Source organism: Portunus trituberculatus, chromosome 40, assembly GCF_017591435.1.
Source record: "Portunus trituberculatus isolate SZX2019 chromosome 40, ASM1759143v1, whole genome shotgun sequence".
NCBI classification, from domain to species: Eukaryota; Metazoa; Arthropoda; class Malacostraca; order Decapoda; family Portunidae; genus Portunus; species Portunus trituberculatus.
In genome coordinates, this window is record NC_059294.1 from 15,375,878 (window position 1) to 15,395,877 (window position 20,000).

The 20,000-nt window shown below is 46.7% G+C and overlaps 2 long non-coding RNA genes across 2 annotated transcripts in view; both read right to left on the reverse strand.

Moving 5' to 3' along the window:
* LOC123516106 overlaps positions 1–739 on the reverse strand; it is a 3,137-nt gene extending 2,398 nt beyond the window's left edge. Inside the window, exon 1 of the long non-coding RNA XR_006678089.1 lies at positions 651–739. This is a non-coding gene — a long non-coding RNA (uncharacterized LOC123516106). The remainder of the gene's footprint in view (positions 1–650) is intronic.
* Positions 740–11,668: 10,929 nt separating this feature from the next.
* The window catches only part of LOC123516105, a 15,600-nt gene continuing 7,268 nt past the window's right edge, over positions 11,669–20,000 (reverse strand). Inside the window, exon 2 of the long non-coding RNA XR_006678088.1 lies at positions 11,669–11,886. This is a non-coding gene — a long non-coding RNA (uncharacterized LOC123516105). The remainder of the gene's footprint in view (positions 11,887–20,000) is intronic.

Genomic DNA, 20,000 nt, shown 5'->3' on the forward strand with positions numbered 1-20,000 from the left:
TATTGGTGGAACACTCCGTGTTTGTGGTATTTCTGCAGTGTCGTTGCAGACCAGACTATGAATGCGTAAGGTGAAGGCGTCCGCGGATCAGAAAGTCTAGCAGTGGTGGCCTGCTGGCGACGAATGGAAGCAGCAGCCGCGGCGGCAGTTCACCAGTCCGATAACTGCAGCTGCGGCTTCAGTGTGCCTCCAGCTCGTGTGCCGTGAGGACGCAGCTCCCCGCATATCCGCACTCGCCGCGTTCCACCCACAACCTATGCCTATCCGCAGTCACGCCTGAGACGCAGCCCCGCTGTGCACCTCGTAAGTGAGACACATGAGGGCCAGGGAAAAAGGCGCCACCGCTGCCGCTTGTGCGTGTCTAAGAGGTGTGAGCGCTAGCATGTTGGGAGAGCGGGCGGCATATTTGGCAAAGCAGGCGCCATACTAGTGGGGGCTGGCAGGTACTCACTGTGCATGTTGCCAGCTCCGACACACTGCTCAAGATGGCATGCCTGTTTTCTACGTACACCTTGCCACCGTCATCACCACCACCTTTACCACCACAACCCTCACCACCACCACCACTACTACCATCAAAACCTCCTTCACTACAATACTACCATGCTAAATTGCCGGTTTGCCCAAAGTGACTCCTCCACCTTGCTCACCGTCATAACCGCTGTCACTCTGCACACCGTAGGCCCTGCAACGGCCTTGGCTGAACCTTGCAACAGCCGCCCGTGCACCGGGCGGCCGCTCACTGCACACACACACACACACACACACACACACACCACTCTCTGCATACCAGTCTTACCCTTACACTCGCCTCGTCACCATTCCCTTCCTCCAGTGTCCTTGAGGATTTGATAATTGTATTATTGGGGGGTTGGCTGGGGTTTGTTAATTCTCATGCAAACAAGTGTGCTGCCTTCCTCCATCCCCCCTCCCCCCCCGTCGCCGACACCAACCTTTTCTCTTCCTCTCCTGTGAGCGCATTGGTTCCGCCTTCTTCCTCACAGGCCGCCCCACGCCGTGCACTGCCTCGCCCGTGCCGGCTGGAAGACAATGAATGTTGAGGGTCGGGTGCGAACATCTGTTACCGAGTGTCAGGTGCAGTTCGCTTCGCTTCTTGTCACTGCCCATCATTCACCACAATTCACGTTATACACGATGCTCAGCAAGGCTACTGTTTAATCTGAACACACTTCTCTATGATCTGTGTGTTTGTATGTGTAAATATGTATTTGTATGCATACACACAAGTATGTTAATGGCAATATAAGTTGTTACCATACATGCGCACACCTACACACAGATAGAGGGCAGGACCCGTAATGAAGTACTATGCTACAGTGGCAGTGTCGCCAAGGCCGCGTTGGCAGTGATCTTACACCGGTGGACTCGTCAGCCTCCAGGAGGTGCACGTCTCGTCCGGCTCACCCGGCGCGGCACCCTCCGCCCTTCCATCCTCACCCTCCTCTTGTATGTGGAAAAAAAAAAAAACCTGTTCTGCATCACATATGACTTGCCGAAATCTTTTTATCGGTGTTTTCACCAGTTTCCATGTACTGTTGTTGTTGAGTGGTCTTTCGGGCGTTCCTGGGCTGCCACGTTAGGCGTTGATGATGAATATGATAATGTTGGTGCGTTGGACATGGGACAATGCCATTATTTACCAGTCAGTTACCAATCCTGACTTAGAGAGCAAGTGTCCGAAGTTCAGCTGTGCCCCTCCCTCTTTCCTCTCTCCCTCCTTCCACTGTCAAAGCATCGAGGTATCAATTGTTCACAAAGATAATATCGCCAACGTTGCTTCATTTTTTTTGTTTTTGTGTTGCCACCACGCGCGTTTATGTATACGTTCCAGTGTGTGTGTGTATGTGTGTGTGTGTGTGTTTGTGTATGTGAGTGAATGTGTGGGTGCCTTTAAGGGGCTGGTGGCTGCGTGGATTGCAGTGGGTCAGAGCAGCACAGACAGCATCGTACCGATGGTTGTGACGATGATTATTCTTTATTCTGTAGAAGAATGTTCTTAATTATATTCTTGAGGTATTAAGTTCTTTGTAAAGTAACTGTGTGTGTAAGACACACACACACACACACACACATATATATATATATATATATATATATATATATATATATATATATATATATATATATATATATATAGAGAGAGAGAGAGAGAGAGAGAGAGAGAGAGGGCACACACATCCCCCAGTATGGCTCAAGGAAGAAGAAAAAACAAGGCAAAGCGTAAAGAGCTCCCATGTATGTGTATTACACGGCTACTATTTAGATGTTGAGGTTATGATGATAAGTATATAACCAATGTGTAGATTAGCAACACGATAGTGAGGCTCCAGTGATTATGGGGGTCATTGCACTCAGCCGGGAGAGAAAGAGAGAGAGAGAGAGAGAGAGAGAGAGAGAGAGAGAGAGAGAGAGAGAGAGAGAGAATAGTCAATAGGCTCACTTGACAGTGTGTGTGTATATGTGTGTGCGTGTGCGTGTACCTGTGCGTGCGTGCGTGCGTGCGCTTGGTGTGCTTCCTTGTATTTGTATCCACGTGCATGCCCGCGAGTAAATGTTTGTGTACTTGTGTGTGTGTGTGTGTGTGTGTGTGTGTGTGTGTGTGTGTGTGTGTGTGTGTGTATACGAACCTTCGTGCATGTGCTGTGTCCCCGTGTGTGCATATATACTACACTCTAGTGCACGTATATGTATGCAGTTTATTGCATGGCAACCAGTTTTGCTCAAGGTTAGAAGGTGCAGAGTACTACACGGACACTGACGGTGTTCGTTGCCTATTAGTGCTGCTCTCTTCAGTACTGAGAAATGTAGAGGCAGGGTGTTGTAGAATTCCATCTCTGTACTGGAGAGAAGCAGCAGCTCACTCCACCCGGAGGTCCTCATGCAGGGGCGGGAGTACATACCATGGCGTTGGGTGACAAGTGTGTGTTACACGCCACGCCCCGCACCACAGGCCAGGACTCACCACCTCACCATTGACGCGATCACTGAACAAACTCATTCTACATCTGATTACGATATGGACTCATAAGCTTTTGTTGTCGTGTTGCTTAATGAACTGTTTTCAATAAGATGCATCTTTTCATCTCCAGTTACAGTACTAATCTTTTATTTTCTTTATCTTAATTTCAACGGGTATCCTTCTTTCTCCTCCACAAAAACAACAACGTGCAACGATTGACAATCAGCCTGTTTATGTTCCTCTTCTAGCATGCAGTAAACATGTTTCCGGTTTCCATGCCTCGAGTTACTACCAAGAAGGTTGAGAAATGTTGCTATTTTAATGTCCTTGTATTATCTCATCGTCACTTCATGCTCTCTGCGTAAGGAGAATATGAGCACTGTGTTTTGGCGCATCTTAAGTAAAGGCAACCTTCTTATTTTGCAACTGAATGCGTCCTTGAGATTTTATGTTGCAATGAGCAATGTTATGGCAGAAGTGTGAGTGTGTGTGTGTTTGTTTGTGTGTGTGTGTGTGTGTGTGTGTGTGTGTGTGTGTGTGTGTGTGTGTGTGTGTGTGTGTGTGTATTACGAAGAAGGGTGGGAAGAGCATGGACTATTCCAGCACTGAGGTCGCTGTTCAGAGAAAGGAAGCCCTTACCTAAGCTTTTGCGCGCCACCTTCAGCAGTCGCTACCACTTGCCTATCTCTGTGACTGGTTGAGCAGACGAACGTTAGAGACATTGTTTCCTTACTGAATAGAGGCACTCTGATGGGAAAGGAGCGGGAGATCTCCATACTGAGATGTGATGGTAACTTGAACCATGATTATGACGTGGAATGCAGCCTTTATCTGATAACCTTAGCTAATTAGTGTATTGAAATAGTGTTAGATGAGCTTGTCTTGTTAGTGAGTGTGTGGTTCATGGTGAGGGCCGCTGGGGCCACTGACATTTAGGCAGCAGCGAAGCGCATGTAGGTGCGTGTTTCGCCTCGATAAGGCACAACTCAGCGCGGCCAAGGCTCTAATATAGCAATTTATGCGCGTCGTAACGAGGTTTATGTGCTCGCATCAACTATGAATTAGTTTTTCTCAAGCTACACATGGATGGTAGTGTTCGCTGTTAGTCTTGTTTATGATGAGAATGTTTCCGGCACAACCTTGACCACTGACTAAGGAATCCATGTGTCCGACAGTCCAGTCGTTCGTGAGCCAACTTACGTATGTGTGCGCCCCGCCAGCTGACGCTCGTATTAGTTGTTAGGTTAAATTTAAGCTAACAGGTTCTGGGAATTGGCATGCAGCTTTACTAATTCATTTTCCTCGTCAGCCTAACATCAGTGGTCCAGGTGGTCTCGCTTCCTGGTCTTGTTCATGGGCAAGGCACGTGTATACTTGGTTTGAGGCGGTGCGGGACCTTGGGTGGGAGGATTAGGCCATCCATCGTGATCGTGGAGTGAAGCTGCCTCGTGTCGTTCCGTAGACTTGAGCACTACAAGTCATGCCGGGCTCAACGCCAGGAATGTTGTTGGTCTTACGTGGGGTTCGCGATAGTGTTTCAACAGCGTTCCCGTTACCCGTTCACAGCGCCGCACACGTGGCTTCCGCCGCGCACTTCTTATTAATATATTTCACTGCAATAAAAAAAAACTGGCCCTGCTAAATGTAATCGTAGATAAGTGAATGAATATAAGTGAAATGTAAATTGTCGTTGAACATAAAGATATATAAAGTTAACTTCGAGTAATGTTAGATGTGGGAGGATATTGGAACATCTGAATAAAGTCAGGTTACCCACGGAAGGGATGCTTGAGTCAAGACACCGGAGAATCTTTGCATGAAGAGGCTAGACCAGAAAGGGACGAAAACAGGTAGAAGGTTTGATCGTCGAGCTTGTTTGTTTGCTTGTATTTTATTTTTTGGATTTGTGTGTATTTACCTAGTTGTAGTTTTACAGGGTCTGGGCTTTATGCTTGTGTGGCCCCGTCTCCATATCTACACACGTGTGTGTGTGTGTGTGTGTGTGTGTGTGTGTGTGTGTGTGTGTGTAGATAGATAGATATATATATAGAGAGAGAGAGAGAGAGAGAGAGAGAGAGAGAGAGAGAGAGAGTGTGTGTGTTAAAATAATTCCTGGAAAAGCCCCTCATTTAATTTTGTTTTTGCACTTACGCTGTGATGTTTACAGTGATACGTGTTATTTTTTCTCAAGTTCTTGATATACATTTATGAAAAAAAACATCCGTTAGCTTGAACCATTCACTGTGGTGTGCTTGTCGAATATTACATCCTGACGACACGCTGTGCAGCAGACAGCGAACAAGCAACCAAATCTTTGCTTTAGTGAATTTGTCCTCTCTCTCTCTCTCTCTCTCTCTCTCTCTCTCTCTCTCTCTCTCTCTCTCTCTCTCTCTCTCAAGTCTATATGTTTACGTGTCTGTTTGTCTGTCTCTGTTGTGAATAATGTTTTCCATATAACTGTTGCTCTCTGTTGCCTGACGTAGTTGCTAGGATGAGGATAATAAATCACCGGTTTCTCTGAATTGTTTGTGTGTAGCATAGCATCGAGACCGTCCTTGAGAAGTGTCATGTTTACATCTGCAATATTCACATTAGGTTTGCTTATATATATAGTAGTCATAGCGTTATTTATTAGAAGTGGTGGTGTTTTATAATGTAATGACGATGGTGATAGTATTACCAGTAATAGCAGCAGTAGCAGCAGCAGCAGCGGCAGTGGTAGCAATGATGGCTGGCTATTTTTTCTTGATTGTTTTTTGTCTTATTTGTTATGCAGCAATAATAATAAGCTTTATTTCCCATGTTATAATTGTAGCTAGTAATTCCAGTGAAGTTGATGATTTTGATGCTGATGATGATGATGATCAGATACGCGAACACTGAGCATCTTCCAAATAACATCAGACGCATTCTCCACACTTACTGTTTACAACCTATCAAATTGCATTTATCTCTTACATTTCGTCTTTGACGTGCTTAGTGTGTCAACGTCACACCTTATTCACCTAATCTTCATCTGACATGTGTGCGAATAATACCTCCTGTTCACCTGTGTGGACACCTTCACCTCAGCACTATTAATGTGTTTGAACCCAATCAACCCTTTTCAATGAATGACACGCATATCTTTCCTTTTCTCCATCCCATCCTTCCTTCATTTTTCACTCTTCTCTCTTTTTCTTTCATTCTTTTTATTATTCTCTCTTCCGCCTTCCCTCTCCTTCATATTCTTTTCTTCCCTCTTCTTGTTTCTTAATTTATCGCAACATTTATTCTTTCTCCAATCTTCTTCCTCAGGTTTATGTTCACCTAATCATTTTCCCTTTCCCCAGACTTTTTTTTTTGTCCCCTTCCATCTGCCTTCCTTTCTTCTGGCCCTCCGTCATCTTTTCTCGCGGCCTCTCATCCCTTTACCTCTAACCGAGGAACAGCCGATCCCCCTAAATTTCCTTGGCGATTCACTTTTTTTTTATTGTTTGTCCATTTTCTGTCTCAGTGAAGCATGAGACTGTTGTGGGTGGACATCGGTTTCATCCTCTCTCTCTCTCTCTCTCTCTCTCTCTCTCTCTCTCTCTCTCTCGTTAGGTATCATTTCCCCTTCCTCTTTTTCAGCAGATGTGTTTTTCTTCTCTTTTTTTCCTTATGCAGGTGTCTTTTATCTCCATTTTTCCTCTTAGGGACTTTTTTTCCTTTCATCATCATCCTCGTAACAGCGGCAGATATGGGGCGTGATGGATACTCTTCGAGGCTACATTTATTTTTTTTTTTTTTAGATTTTTTAGTGTCGTCATCTTGAAGAGTCATGCTCACACTTCCTCATTCCACAGCAGCGCTAACACTGAGAGGAGGAGGAGGAGGAGGAGGAGGAGGAGAGGAGTAGAGGAGGAGGAGGAGGAGGAGGAGGAGGAGGAGGAGAAGAAGGAGGAGGAGGAGGAGGAGGAGGAGGAGGTTGACACTTTTGTAAACAACGGTGATATTTATTTTAACCTCTGCATCTCTAAAGAAACATTTGTGACACCTGACCAGTTGGAGACGAGGAGGAGGAGGAGGTGTATGCGTGAACGAACTTAACATGGCCTGAGAGTGTCCCGCTTCCTGGCATTGCTTTGTTGTGTTCAGATGTTCTTTCTTTTTATGGTTTATCCAAAGGCAACCTGACAAAAAATAATTAGCTGGTTCTCTAGTTTCCATTTCTTTAATTCATGCATTCGTTGCTGGCTATTATTATTATTATTATTATTATTATTATTATTGTTAGTAGTAGTAGTAGTAGTAGTAGTATTACTATCATTTTGTTGCATTTCATATACCGTACCGCTTGTGGTACTAATAGTAGGACTGACATCCTTACCTCTTTTTTGACGCTGTTTATATGATGCCATGATGTGATTAGCCTGTCTGAGAACAAGAATTTCTTCACTGACGGACCAGAGCAATGTCCTCCAGCCTGCCTGCCTGCCCTACTTCGCACGTCTCATAAATAGTCTCCTGTCCCACACCCATCACTCAGTTAGCATTACTCATCATTCTTTCACTCACCACTCACCCACTCGCTCATCACCCAAGCATCTTCACCACTCCCATCACCACTTACCACCAGTATTCACTCACATACCACAATTCATCTTACCTATTCTTTCCTCACACCACAATTTATTTTTCATTGCGCATTGTCATTCATCAGTCATCACAACTGTTTTACATCATTACTCTTCAAAAGATACCAGCACCATCCAATAACCCATTTCTTAATATCATCACCTCGCTAATGTCACTCCACTATTTAGATTTACCTCTTGTCGTCACTCACCAGGCAGCCCCCATTAGCACCTGATGATGGTGGTGGTGGTGGTAGTAGTAGTAGTAGTAGTAGTAGTAGTAGTAGTAGTAGTGGAGCAGTGCAGCAGCAGTGGTAGTAGCAGTAGCAGTAGTAGTAGCAGCAGCAGTAGCAGTAGTGCAGTGGTGTTGTTGTTGTTGTAGCAGTAGTGTTGTTGAAAGCAGTGGTAGTGGTGGGAGCAGTGCAGCAGTAGTAGCAGCAGTGGCAGTAGTGGTGGTGGTGGTGGTAATGGTAGCAGTGGTAGTGGCAGTGGTGGTAGTAGCAGTAGTAGTAGTAGTAGTAGTAGTAGCAGTAGTAGTAGTAGTAGTAGTAGTAGTAGTAGTAGTGACAGTAGTAGTAGTAGTAGTAGTAGTGACAGTAGTAGTAGTAGTAGTAGTAGTAGTAGTAGTAGTAGTAGTAGTAGTAGTAGTAGTAGTAGACCATGTACTTACGATCCTGCCTCTGTTACTGCGATGGCTCCTACATACTTACATAACTTATAGCTTTATTATCAATGAACAGCAGCAGCAGCAGCAGCAACAACAACAACAACAACAACAACAACAACAGTTGCAGCTTGCTGCTGCTTCTGCTACTGATGATGATCTGGATGACAAACAATATAGATACTAACATTGCTGCTGCTGTTGCTATCGCTTATACTAGTATCACTACCATCACCGCCGCCACCGCCACCACCACCACCGTCGCCACCGCCGCCCTCTCCACCACCAATGGTCTCCGTGTTGAGGATTATCTTTGAACACCATCTGGCGCCGCGTGGACGAACAACCGTCAGTCATGTCCCTCATTTTTTTTTTGTGGGAGGCGCCATTTTTCTGCCCTTTTCTTGCCTTAGGGCTGAATGGAATATGTGGATAATTTGGTCGAGCTGTTGTACCTGCTGACCCGACCCTTCTGTTCCCTTTGATGGACTCTCGCACCACCACCACCACCACCACTATCGCTAGGGCTACGGCTACTATCTCTGCTGGCAACAAAGATAAAACTGTTGCTGCTGCTGTTGCGACTACTACTACTACTATACTACTACTACTACTACTACTACTACTACTACTACTACTACTACTACTACTACTTCTACTGTTGCTGCTGCTGCTGCTGCAATAGTAGTATCATCAACAGCAGAAGCAGCAGTGGCAACAGTTGCAGTAGTAGTAACGGTAGTCGTAATAGTAATAGTAGCAGTAGTAGCAATACTAGCAGTAATAGAAGTATTAGTAGCATACTTTTGTTCGTGTGGTGATCGATGGGTGTGTTTATGAGGTGTCAGTGGTGATCTTTTGTTGAGTTTATATTTGCTTATTATTTACGGAGAGCGTAACCTTTCGTGACGTGAAGACCACTGCGTGCAGGCACGATATCAAAGGATGTCGTGATCTTGTCATTCCAGAAGGCAGGTGTGCAAAGGAGAGGAGACGCTCGCCGTCACTGCCCTCATTTTACCCTCCCATCATCTCTCATATCTTCTCACCCCATTTCAAACGATGTTACCTAGCCAATTCATGCCCATGCTTTACTCCCTCATTTCCCACTTGGTCTCTTTCGCCCATACCAACATACCTGCCTCATTTATTTTTGCTCCGTCATCGCTTCGCCTCACTCTGCCCAGTCTGCTCCACCGTATTACAGATGTTGATTAGTAGCAGAGGGCGGCGAGGTGTGTTTGTTGACTTCTGGTGAGGGTGAGTTTTTGCTGCTAGCAGCATACTGACGAGGAAAGGCACGGCGTGTGGAAAGTGAAGGGGGAGCAAGGTGCTCGTATTCTTGGTATTTGTGCTTTTTCTTATGATTATTTTTTATTTTAAGTTTCTATCTGTTGTATAGTTCATGTTCATGTGTGAATTTTGTGCCTAAGTAACAATTTTTTTTTTCTGTTACAGGTAAGACACTCAGGTTTTGAGAAGGGACACCTGAAAGTAAGACGCGGGACTGGACTGGTCTGGCTGGGAGGCTGGTCGTCTTGAGAACGATTAGAAACAAAAGTAAAAAGGAAGAAACGATAAGAAAAGAAAAGGAAAGGAAAAAGAGTGGGAGTCCAAGGAGAACACGACAGAAGGCAGGTAGTGAATGAGTGGCGTGGAGGGAGGAGGGGCGAGCTGGGTGACGGGAGAGGCGCGTCGGGAAGTGTCAGCCCGAGCAGTGTGAACGGCAAGTGGATGGGCCGTCAGCGCCGTGTCTGTGGCGGTGTGGAGGGCGGAGGTGACGTGGAAGAGGCGCAGCAGGCGGGGTGGCGCTCACTGGCAGCGCTCACGGGTGGTGTTGACCCTCGGCCACGCCCTCTACCCGGCAGGTGGTGATGTGTCCCCGGGGCTTGATGACTCCGCTGACAGACCTGCCCGCCGCCGCCGCCGCCGCCGCCGCCGCCGCTGCCGCCGCCGCTGCCGCCGCCGCTGCCGCTGCTGCTGCCGCTGCTGCTGCCGCCTCCACCACTATCAGCACCATCACCAACACCAACGCCATCACCATCAAAATCACCACCACAACCGCCACTACTACTACCATCCCCGCCGTCGCCGCCGCCGCCGCCGCTACCACCACCACCACCGGCACCACCACCATACCCTCCACTTCTTCCTCTTCCTCCTCCTCCTTCGGCAACCCTTTGTTCTTCCATCCCACGTTATCAATTCCCCACGCGACCCTCGGTCTCTCCGCTACCTGCCCCGACGCCCCAGCCTGCCAAAACAACTCCCCGACGGCAGCCGTGCACGCGTCCCTCGTCCTGCGGGACACCAAAGCGTCAGTCGGCCCGGAAGCATTACGCCTCGCCTCGACTACCTGCGAGCGAAGGTCTTGAGAACTGATCTGTTGGTGGCCACAAACCCACGTTGAACTGAGCATTGCTATAGTGTTAATCTATTGCCTATTAGTTGCTAAGGTGTTTGTAAATATTGCTAGTACCACTGCTCCAATATACATTATCCTCGTTGCTTTTGTTCAGCCATTAGAGACGAAAAGCAAAGTTCTAGTTTTCTACTGCCAGTGTTTATTAGATATATCCGAATGTGATGACCAAGTGCCCTTTCAGAAGTGCCTCATTTTATTATAAAGAATATTAAGCGTAGTGGCGTGAGTCGGGTGTGTCGCCTCGAGGAGAGTGATCCAAGAACTAAGCTCAGTGTTGACTTCAGATCGTGAGTGAAAGCGGAACATCATCCAAAGATAATGGTTTAAAGAGAGAGAGAGAGAGAGAGAGAGAGAGAGAGAGAGAGAGAGAGAGAGAGCAGTCGCACTGCCTGAACTCGGGCTGAGGCCGAACAGTCTCCTCGTTGGTGTGTCAGCCACAAGTGTTGTTTAGTTTAGTGCTTTTATTTCTCTTTGATAATCACATTAAGGCAAAAAAAGTAAATAAATAAAAAATCCCTCCATAGAGCCACATCGTGTTCACACTTGAAAGTGTTCGAATCTTGAGAGTCGTAATTAACGCAGATGAGTACCTTCTAATTTAAGTTTTTGGATTTTTATCTTTTTCCCCCGTCATCGTCGATTTCTTGACATAGTGGAATGAACAACTTGTGTCAGCTATGCGTCCTAGACCCTTAGTGAGGCTCGTGCGCCAGTGACTTTGAAAAGGCTGGAAGCAATAGGCAGAAAGAGGGAAAAAATTGTTGGACAGAAACATAAACTCGCGTACGAAGTGACAGCAACGAGGGCAGTCTTGTAGCGCCGCGGTGGACAGGAACCTCGAAAGGGAAAAAAAATAGTTTGAAAGTGCATAACAAAAAAGTAATGAGGAGTGGTCGTAAAAGATAGGAAAAGAGACGAGGATTGACTTTAAGAAGGGTAAAACAAGGCGTGGAGCAGAGGAGGCCGAGGGATAGAAAGAGAGAGAGAGAGAGAGAGAGAGAGAGAGAGAGAGAGAGAGAGAGAGAGAGAGAGAGAAAGAAGGAAATAAGAAGAAAATTTAATGAAGCAAAGTAAGGAATACAAGGGAAGGAGGAAAACAACCTGAAAAAAGATAATTAACCACCGACCCAACAAATGAATCCCAGATAAAAGCAAGGGAGAAGAGAGAGAGAGAGAGAGAGAGAGAGAGAGAGAGAGAGAGAGAGAGAGAGAGAGAGAACTTGAATTATACTTCGGAAGACATTGAGCGAAGGCGTAGAACGGATACGAAAGAGGAAGGAAGAGAGTAAGGAAGGAGAGAAAGAAAGGGAAGGATAAGCAAATCAGAAAGAAAGGTGCTCGATCTGACGTGAGTGCGTGCGTGCGTGACCCTTACCAGTGTGAGTGAAGCGACCTGCTGATCTGACCTTCACCCAAGCTGGCCCGCCTCCATAATGGCTGCCAATCAAAGGTAAGTGGCCCCTCACCTGTCATCATCAACACACACACACACACACACACACACACACACACACACACACACACACACACACACACACACACACACACACACACACACACACACACATACTTAGTAATGTTATAGTGGTCCTCTCCCTTATCAGGCTGTCGAGTTTCATCCTTCGACAGCAGCGGGATGGATGAGAAGGTGCGCTGTTTCTTGTCTCCTCCAGGTCCTTTGTCTGAGTGCGTCCTTTTTCCTCATGAAGGTCACTTGAGATTTTCTTTCAGTCTTTCTCTCTTTCTATCTCTCTTGTTATGTTCCTTTCCTATATAAGCAGAAGAAAATATTCTCTGGTACAATTCCAAACACGAGGAAATAGTTTTGTTTTGCGCAACAGTCTTGAAGCCTCCAGTCTCTTCCAGTCACGTGGCACAGTGCAATCTGCTATCTAATCCCAAACCACCGTCCATATGTGGAGCTCGGCGCCAAACATGTGAAATACATGGAACGTATTAATACCGAGACACCATCAAACAGAGTAACACACGTTCGCATATTTTAAGGCCTCGTGACCTGCCAGTGCCCTCTGTGGTCCTTGGAGGCAAACAAGGCGAGGAGGGAGTTAGGTAAGAGTGGAACGGGCAGGCAGGCGGGCAGAGGTCAGCTGGCCTCCCCTGATAGTGCAGGTGGCTGGGGCGCTGCAGGGGTGTGTGTCCTCTGGCACAGCTGGCCACGCTCTCTCCCCAGGGTGCCTCGTTGGCCAGGTGTGTGTGTGTGTGTGTGTGTGTGTGTGTGTGTGTGTGTGTGAGAGAGAGAGAGAGAGAGAGAGAGAGAGAGAGAGAGAGAGAGAGAGAGAGAGAGAGAGAGAGAGAATATGCTATTGTCACAAACAGACAGACAAACAAATAGAGTTGGTAATACAGAAACTATTAACAGATTGAGTAGCTTATATTATATGGTCGTAATGAACGAAATTGAGTGGCTTAGAATTCAACATTTTTCTTTCAAGAGCGGATGAATGAAACGAGGAGAAAGAAAAGAGCAACATCAATTTGTGGAGTTTTTTTTTTTTTACTTAAGTTATACAACATTTTAGTCTAGACCCAAATTGTAAAATAATAGAATAATAGGGCGCTACATGCACTTCTGTTTCGTGGAAATGCTTATAGACTAAGAAAAGAAATCGAGGCAGAGTGAACTGGTTGCCTCAACATTCGTAAATCTTCCTGGTATGTGGAAACCCACGATGCTCTTAACGCGAGGGGCACGTTTTTCCCCATGAAGAAAGCTAATTCCACTAGCCTTTCTTGGTAGGATCTTCTTTTCCCGTACAAAGAAGGAATTGATATCAGTTTGATCTTCTTTTCGTGGACGGCTTCTATTTGTGTAATATCTTTGCTGAATGAGGTTGACTATTACAAGTGTTGCGTAAGTGAAGTCTTATATCAATGTGGTATTGTGTGTCTGTCCTGTAATGTTTTGATGTGTAATGTCTGTTATCTCGCTGACTTCACTTATTGCATGAGCGTGTTTCTAGGAAAATAGAAGGTTGCTCAGGAATATATCATCAAGATCTTTGCCGCTTTCTTCTTTTTAGTTGTGTATTACTATGTTGTAAAGTCTGCAAAGCGAACACTCCGCCTCACCACTACATAACTCACCTTGTTCTTTTTACTGTCGTGTAGACATTTGGCATCTTTGCCATCTTGAAGCCTATTAAAGCATGTTCTCAAACACAACTATTTTCTACAGGTCAGTTTGTACATCAAAGCTCATTCTTGAGTTGCTGCTCTTCTACTTCATATTATGTCTCAGTGTTTTGCTTGTTTGAATCTTGCGAAATGTGTCCGTCTGGCGTTTGTTCGACACCGATATGCTAATGGTGCGTTTTTGATCCTTGCGCTGATACTCGTGCCGTGAAGAGAGAGAGAGAGAGAGAGAGAGAGAGAGAGAGAGAGAGAGAATGATCAAGAGAAAGCACTTTTGATTTTATCGCGTTTGGTAATGGCTGATATTCCTTTCCTGCGCCTTTCTTCCTACTTTCTTCACATTCCTCCACCAGCACAACAAGGTAAGTGTCTCCCAAATGTTTTCCGCATTCAAGTATCAATACCTTTTTACGCCTTTAATTAGTTGAGCTCATATATCTTCCTGACGCCTCTTGTTGTAATGACTGAGCGAGGAACGTAGCTGTCATCTTGTTTTGTCCATCGCCAGAAAAACCTTGAAGTGTCTTGCGAAGGTGAAGCGGGAAGTGAAGGGAAGTGCGGGCGTTGCATCACAGAGAGGGATCACCCACCACTACCACCACCACCACCACTATCTCTGTTCCCTTACTGTTTTGTGTCCTCCGGCTCATTTTTTGTCAATATATATGACCGACACTACTTCTCGACCTTTCCTTTACTAATCTAAGACTTAAAACTTGGTGAACTTTTCACTTTTTTTTCGACATACACGTGTTAATAGTGAGGAGATCCCTTGCTAAAACTTTCACTACAATACAAACAAAACTCCTGAAAACCTCAACAGCTTCCACAACAACTATCCAGAAATCACTCGAGATAAGACGTCAAGATGTTTAATTAACAATACGGGCCATAATCTTGAGACACCACAAGTAGCTAAGTGATCATTTGATTAACTAAGACCATTTTGTACCTATAATTTTGTTTATTCAGTCAAATGGTATCCATTATTCAGATAAATGAGTACGGCGTTATATTCTCATTACTCAGAAGCTTAATCAAAGTGCTGATCACCATTTTGCAAGGGTTAAGTATAACGGGAGCAGTGAGGTCAGCACCAATCCACGACTCACGCCACGTACCCGTAGACTAGAGTAGAAATTACCTCAGATTTGTCAGGCCTCCAAATCTAAGCTGGGTTCGGCGTAGTGTTGACATCACACTTGTGACATCATCAGGAAAAGAAGTGTGGAGAGTAATGATAGTACAGCAGTGGTGGTTGTAACACCTGCATTGCAAATACAAGCTAGGCAATGAACACACACTCTCTCTCTCTCTCTCTCTCTCTCTCTCTCTCTCTCTCTCTCTCTCTCTCTCTCTCTCTCTCTCTCTCTCTCTCTCTCTCTCTCTCTCTCTCTCTCTCTCTCTCTCTCTCTCTCTCTCTCTCTCTCTCTCTCTCTCTCTCTCTCTCTCCTCACATTCCTCTCAGCCTCAAGCAAAGAGTCAAGGTTTGTAAACCTACTTTTCTACCTCTGCCGTGTGTACTCGTACCGCGTGAACCCTCTCTTGCTCCACCATCCACTGCTCCACCCAACCTTTCCCATTCCCATTTCCCACTCCCTCTTCCCCTCCATCCTCCACCTCCTCTCCCACCCTTCCCCTAGACCAGAGGCAGTCGACGGCAGATGCTAATTCATGGACAAAGAGGAACAAGTTTCCAAAGTTTCACTCCACTTCCCTCCATGAGAGTCTGTGTGCTGGGTGCACGGGTGGCACCTGCACGCGCGCTCTCACCACACACACACACACACACACACACACACACACACACACACACACACACACACACACACACACACACACACACACACACTCACTCACTCACTCACTCACTCACTCACTCACTCACTCACTCACTCACTCACTCACTCACTCACTCACTCTCTCTCTCTCTCTCTCTCTCTCTCTCTCTCTCTCTCTCTCTCTCTCTCTCTCTCTCTCTCTCTCTCTCTCTCGCTCTCTCAGGATTGGTTGGAAGAGAGCAGCGAGGTGTGAGGTAATAGTATAATTGGGAGAGTGAGAGAGTGCAAAGGTAGCAGGGAAGAGGTCTATTAATAAAAGGAGAGAGAGAGAGAGAGAGAGAGAGAGAGAGAGAGAGAGAGAGAGAGAGAGAGAGAGAGAGAGAGAGAGAGGAGGCACAGCAGCAGAAGGAGCAAGCAGGAGGAGAGATGAAAATAAATATGAACTAGAAGTGTGAAACTCATTAGTAAACAACACTCTGGAGGTAGCGTTAATTCACACGAGAGAGAGAGAGAGAGAGAGAGAGAGAGAGAGAGAGAGAGAGAGAGAGAGAGAGAGAGAGAGAGAGAGAGACTGAAGGATGTGTGGGACTCGAAGGGGGAGGTAAAATGAGGCGGGGCTGGTGAAAACGCGGTCAGGGAAGAATATAGGTGTTGGGAAGAAAGAAGCGAGGGGCGTGACAGGCGTAGGCAGGTGAAAGGAGGGAGGGAGGTCACCTGCGCACCGTCAGTAGGGGGAACGTGACAATGACAATTAAAGGGAGGCTGCCTGCGACCAGGGAAAAATTAAGATAAACACCACGTGACAGTGAAAGAAAAAGCTCATTTCTATTTCAGAGAGAGAGAGAGAGAGAGAGAGAGAGAGAGAGAGAGAGAGACAGACAGACAGACAGACAGACAGACAGACAGACAGACAGACTTCAGACAGACAGACAGACAGACAGATAGACAGAGAGAGGGCAGGTCAACCGGCTTTCCTTGTTCCCAGCAGGTAGTCAAGGGATGGATGGAGGGGAGAAGGAATGGAGGAATGGGAATCTTGCAGTCCTCGTAGTGAGTTGTCATTTTCAATTCCTTGGTCGAAAAAAGGCTGAAACAGGTAGAAATAGTGTGGTAAAAGAAGAGGTGGAAGAAGACAAACGGTGCCATAAGATTACGTTTTCAGTAAAAAAAATAATACACTAAATGTTGGATAATTATATGAAGGTAAAAATGAGTATGTAATTTCTCTCCTCATAATTTCCTGTCCAGCATTACCTGCCACGGTAATGACTAGCCCATCTGTTAGGGACGTGAAGTCTTTCGCTATTAAGAAAGCTTTACACCTCCGTCAGTGGGTGAGGACGCTCCGTCCTCCAGGGAGATTATAGTGTGTGTGTGTGTGTGTTAAGAAGCAGTACACAGGGGATGGTGTGGTGGCGTGTGTGCTGTAGCCACACACAGCCTTGCGGAGTCCGTGGGTTACCGCTCGCGTGAGAATACTACAAGCTGAACGACAGCCTGTACTTCCGCCAGTGGCCAGAGAGAGGCCCGTCGCTCTTCAGCTACTCGCAAGGCTTGTGTGAGAGGTGCTCGGGAAAGACTCTCGCCACATTATAATTCGCTTCGATCATAAATCTCACATGAGTGCGGGCATTCCTGAGGCAGCAGTGACAGAGCGGAGTCCTCCCGCCAGACTTCTCCCCGCCGCCGCCAGCCACCGCGCCCCGGGACAGATGGCTCCCGTCCGGCGGCTCACACGGGGGCGTTACTCCCCCTCAGACATTAGTCAGGAAAAATGGAAATCCTCCATGATCCATTACCTTGACTGATTGTGTGGTAGGAAGTGGCAGTTTTCGCTGTGAGTGCGCGCTCACGTGTGTGTGTGTGTGTGTGTGTGTGTGTGTGTGTGTGTGTGTGTGTGTGTGTGTGTGTGTGTGTAAGAGAGAGAGAGAGAGAGAGAGAGAGAGAGAGAGAGAGAGAGAGAGAAAGCATGCGTCTCCTCACGCAGACACAGGCGCACCTCACAGTAGTGAGTGACGCAGGGAAAGCCTCGAGACCCTCTGCATCAAGTGACAGATCTAAGTTATCAGGATTCTTCCTAGTCCTGTCTGTGCTACTTCTCTTTTCTTCTTTCCTTCCTCCTTTCCTCCCTCACTCGTTCCTTTCCTCTCCAACACCAGTAAGTATACACCATTGGCGGAGGAAGGCGAGGGAGATAGATGAATACGTGAAATTTGACGCCTCCTAAGAGTACGCTCTTTATAATTATGTACTTGGATAGACACGGGAACGGAGTTGACGGGTGGACGAGAGCTGCACCTGGGCAGGGGATAGGGGTGCTTGGGGGTGGTCTTCCTTCCCTCCGGCCAGGAACTATGGTCTTGCGTCGTGTCAATAGCTAATCAAGGAACGGCCCCACTTAGGTCATTATCCACCCCATAGCGACGCGAGACTCTTGTACCTTGCTGCTGTGGGGTGAGGGAGGATGACGCTTACTAGGTACAGAAAGATAGGGAGAGGGAGAGAGAGAGAGAGAGAGAGAGAGAGAGAGAGAGAGAGAGAGAGAGAGAGAGAGAGAGAGAGAGAGAGCGCGTATTTGTGAGGAAATACAACGAAGAACAAGAAAGACATAATCAGCTTGTTTATAGTGTTGACGCCAAGACTCCCATTTCTCTCTCTCTCTCTCTCTCTCTCTCTCTCTCTCTCTCTCTCTCTCTCTCTCTCTCTCTCTCTTCATTTTTTCCTTCTTTTCTTTCTTGATGACTCACCCTCCACTCGCGCCTCTTTCACTTTTTCTTTTCCTCTTTTTTTGTTTCTTAACTTCACTAACTCTCGCTAATCTCTTGCTTTTATTCCTTACTTTTCAGTCTTTTACTTCATCCTATTCTTATTCATATTTCCGTCTTTTGTCCTTTCCATCCTGATTTATTTTCTTAACCCTTCTTTAATTTTCTTTTTATAATGTCTCTGTGTGTGTGTGTGTGTGTGTGTGTGTGTGTGTGTGTGTGTGTGTGTGTGTGTGTGTGTGTCTGTGCGCTTCTTCCTCCTCTTCCATATCACTTGACTAGCATTATCCTGTTTTTCCTCCCCTCCCTTTCCTTCTTCCCCTTCAAGCCTTCTTCAAGGAGCGGCGGCGAGGAGGCGCTGAGAATTAAGAGCACGGCGGTAGCGTGTGAGCCGGTGGAGGGGAGGCGTGTCTCATCCATCCCCTCGCACAGCAAGCCAAGTGAAAGAACCCCCCCTCTCCTTTACCCTATCTCCTCTTACCTCTCTCCTTCCACTTCCTCTTCTTACACATCCTCCCCTTTTCTCCATTCTTCCCTCATGGGCCTATGGAATCTTCTTCTCTTTGCCTCGTTTCACCTCTTCCCCACCCCCCTACCCCTCCTCCTCTCGTCCTTTCCTCATCCCTACAGAAGATGACATCACCGCACCCACTGCCTCCTTCGAGAGTATTGGTATGTCGGCGCGCTGCCAACCCTCCGTCCTTGAAGTGTAGATGCAAATTCGTATTGATATCTCGATTACAGTCTTTGTAGGAGTGTTCCCCGCAGGTCCTCGTATAGAGTTTTACTGAGATGCTCCCGTGCAGCTCTCCTCACCTTGTCGATTCGTGCACAACTCGTGAGGAAGACGCCTACACTTGCCCGCCTCCATTGCACGGACTTGTCTTGCTTCCGTGTCCTACTGCGTCCTCCCCTTCCATGCAACGGAGACGCCCTCCCTCATCATACATTTACTACGTTCTCAAAGCCACGCCCACACACCTCCCTCCTCCCCATGACCACATATACGTAAGCGGGCAGAGGTCCAGCGGCGAATCACATAAACTTACGTGAGAAGAATACTTTACAGGGAACAGCGGAGGCCTCTTCGAGAGAATGTATGTACTACAAGATATTTGAGTGGCTGGCCTTGGCTAGGCGCAGGTTCACCCTCTCTCTCTCTCTCTCTCTCTCTCTCTCTCTCTCTCTCTCTCTCTCTCTCTCTCTCTCTCTCTCTCTCTCTCTCTCTCTCTCTCTCTCTCTCTCTCTCTCTCTCTCTCTCTCTCTCTCTCTCTCTCTCTCTCTCTCTCTCTCTCTCTCTCTCTCTCTCTCTCTCTCTCTCTCTCTCTCTCTCTCTCTCTCTCTCTCTCTCTCTCTCTCTCTCTCTCTCTCTCTCTCTCTCTCTCTCTCTCTCTCTCCTCTCGCTCTCTCTCTCTCTCTCTCTCTCTCTCTCTCTCTCTCTCTCTCTCTCTCTCTCTCTCTCTCTCCCTCACTTAGATTGGAACCCCATCCATCAATGAAGAAATTAGTGTATTCGCATTGAATAGTATTAGTGGAGAAGCAATCACACCCGGCAATTGTATGGTTCAGGTGTGGCGAGACAAAGATATCAAGTATACGAATCCATGCAGTGAGCGGCAGTGTCTAAATAAAGA